This window comes from Gymnoscopelus braueri, assembly GCF_963280865.1.
Source record: "Gymnoscopelus braueri genome assembly, chromosome: 5".
Lineage (NCBI taxonomy): Eukaryota > Metazoa > Chordata > Actinopteri > Myctophiformes > Myctophidae > Gymnoscopelus > Gymnoscopelus braueri.
The window spans coordinates 21,022,659-21,025,847 of NC_137606.1; the positions used below are offsets into that span (position 1 = coordinate 21,022,659).

At 39.3% G+C, this 3,189-nt stretch overlaps 1 long non-coding RNA gene across 1 annotated transcript; it reads right to left on the bottom strand.

The window, feature by feature from the left end:
- On the bottom strand, positions 1–1,899 carry LOC308085609. Its single transcript, XR_013933192.1, has 3 exons — positions 1,551–1,899; positions 933–1,015; positions 1–607 (listed from the first exon to the last, which is right to left on the bottom strand). It is a non-coding gene; the product is annotated as an uncharacterized lncRNA (long non-coding RNA).
- Positions 1,900–3,189: the final 1,290 nt, after the last annotated feature.

Below are 3,189 nucleotides of genomic sequence, written 5' to 3' on the forward strand. Positions count from 1 at the left end.
CGACTGCTCAGCAAATACAAATAAAAGCCTTTTAGTTTTAGTGATTTTGACACTTTGATTTTGTTGTGCGCTGTTCATTTCCACTATGTGAGCGAAAGGGTGTTGTTGCGTGGAGTTCAACATGTGTTTGACAGATCAACATGCGTTGGCCACTCCCCTGCCATCGCACATGTGTGACACATGCCCAAATGCAGGGGAATGGCCAAATCCATGTCAAATTTAAACAAAGTTGAACTCCAAAGCGAGGCACTTGATGTGAATTAGCCGTGAACCATTCATGATGTACAACACTCTCAAGAGTTAAATGAACACTGAGGATTTTACTATGTGATTGGTAGAATATGATTATCTCCTTCCTGCAATCACACCCTGATCATACAGCCATGGAACCATGTCAGTCAGGTGTGGGTGCCTTTGGCCTTGAGGAGAGACAGGGCGGCTAAGGTACGACAGGAGGTAGTCTCTGGTGTGAGCAGAAACGAGTCCAACTTCAGTTCACAACAATGTAGCGGCTGCAGTATGATCGGATGTACAGCTGTTCTCCTTCAGACAACCAGTTGAGATGATCAACAGTGGGTCAGGGATGTTGAATGGTGCTCAGAGGTCCCTGTATGCAAAAACGACATGTGCATATAGAAACAATTACATTTTCATAAAGAATCAGTCCATTTTGAGAATCACACATAAGGTGAGGTTGGTGTATTCATTGTAATAACCAGACTAACAATATTGACACAACGAACCTACTGCGACTTTTGTCTCATAAGACGCAAGAAGAATTTATCTTTATTGCGTTACAACTCAACTAGCATACAAATGGAACCAAATGGACCAGTACGGGTCCATTTGTATGGCAGGGCGGAAATGAAATAAAAAGATGTGATATGAGATACAATAATACAAAACAATACAAGAAACCTTACAGTACATACCTGTCACCACTGTCCTCCCTGTATCTGCTACTGGTGTCTGAACATGGTATCTATGCAGGCTGTTTGGTTGTCAGGACTCCCCTCTGCACAGAAATAGGAGGTTATTAATATTTTAATAAAAAAATTGCCGATCTACAAGTGTGGCGTTGTGAGCTTGTAGACCTGCTATTTTCACAATATTTAGTCAAACTAAATGTAATGCCTCAACTCAAGTGCTTATTAGGGTGGGGGGTCCCCAGTTCAAATATGATTATTTTGGGGGGTCTCGGCCTGAAAAGGTTGAGAACCACTGTCATGGACTACAAGCTCACGTGTTGCCTCAGTATTATATTTGGCTTATTGCCATTTATTGGGATATTTCAAGGGCTATTTTACAGTATATTCTACCCAGAATAGGGATGCTAGGGTTCAAGTGGTTAATGTAATACAATAAAAACTCCCTGTAATAACTTTGAGGACCTGTTGAAGATCCATGCCATAAGGCCTAGTATACCTCAACCTGTTGTAGTACATGTAGGCAGGGATTACATACTGTACTACTGTAGCTCTGAAACATGACTGTGATAATACTGTACATTTATATTTGATTATAATAGAAAAATAAACAAAACAACCAACCTCGTATTGCCCTGCTGACAGCAACGTATAAATGATCATCAGATACGTGTCCTCTCCTTGACATGTTGTGATTGGCACAACATCTCCTCAGTGCACATCTAACTGTACTAAATAAGTGTAAATGCGTAGGTCTGACTGTGAGCTATCATTTCTCATATTGTATTTTCATAAAGATCGCGCAAAACCATGACGTCCGTCTGTCCGTCCGTCTTCTACAGTTGTATCGCAATCCGATCTGCTGCCAAAGATGTTCAATAATTATTTATATATATACACACTATTTATTTATTGTCTCCTCCTCCAGCTCCCACTAGTCATGGCTGCAGCCATAGTACAGTGCTAACCTGTTAGCCACACAGAAGGCTAAAAACATCGGCAGCTTCCGGTTCCGGTTCACCAGCCGATAGTGTCGTCGTGGATTTACGCCAGTAATAGACAAATAGAAAAATGAGAAATTGAAAAAATAAGTCATTTTTCCAATGTTCCATTATCCATTTCTTGACTTGGTTTTAGAAACAAATATTGACAAAACGTGTAATTTTTCGACTTGTTTTTAAAATACAAATAATGAAAAAACAATCCTTTTTCCATTTCTGGATTTTATTTTGAAAATCAACTGAAGGAGAAAATGATAAATAGACACTCCAAAAGGGCTTTTTCCATTTTCTCAACCTTTGATTCAGAGCCACAAGTTAGAAATTGGTAAAATGAGACATTATCCATTTTTTGACTTGAAAAAAAATAAATATATATATTGAAAAAACAAGCCTTTTTTCCTTTTTCACTTTTGGATTTTATTTTGAAAATCAACTGACCGAAAGGTACACGGATTGTCTTCATCAGGTCTGATACATTACATGAAAAGGCGTGTTAAATACAGGAAGAGAGGAACGACACAATCAAAGGAAGCTGTAGTAGTAATTAACCAGAATCTGTCCACGTTCGGCCACCACAATTTGAAAACTATGGGGAAAAGCACAGTGCTAATCAGTCACCATTTCAAATCAATACATACTAAAAGACCCCAGCATGTTAGTCTATGGCAGTCGTTCTCAAACCTTTCAGGCCGTGACCCCCCAACATAATCATATTTGAACTGGGGACCCCCCACCCTGACAAGCACTTGAATGTAGGAGTTGAGGCATTACATTTTGTTTGACTCGGTTCCACTGATAATTGTGAAAATAGCCGATTTACAAGCTCACAGCATGTGAGTCGGCTATTTTCAAATCCTTTGCCTCTTTCTTATATTATTTGACAATTTGGCCAATGTTTGACCAGTTTTCATAGTAGGAATAGTGTGTTGATTACTTTTGATGCAGCAATGGTCTTTTTCTTTTCTTTTCAGTTATTTTTTAGGGAATGAAAAAGGTCTTAAAAGTTCTTGAATGTTAACTTTAAAAACATCACTTTTTTCACTCCATGATTATTGATGACAACACGATAATAAAGGGGAAGTATGATTCCAACTGACAGTTATTAACAAGAGGAGCAAAGAGCTGAGAGCAGCACTACACTGGGGTGAGAGGCAGGGTTGATACTTCTTCTTTTTCTGCTTCTTGTGGTGGGGCTGCTGCATGTAAGTGTGTGTGTGTGTGTGTGTGTGTGTGTGTGTGTGTGTGTGTGTGAGTGAGAGTGT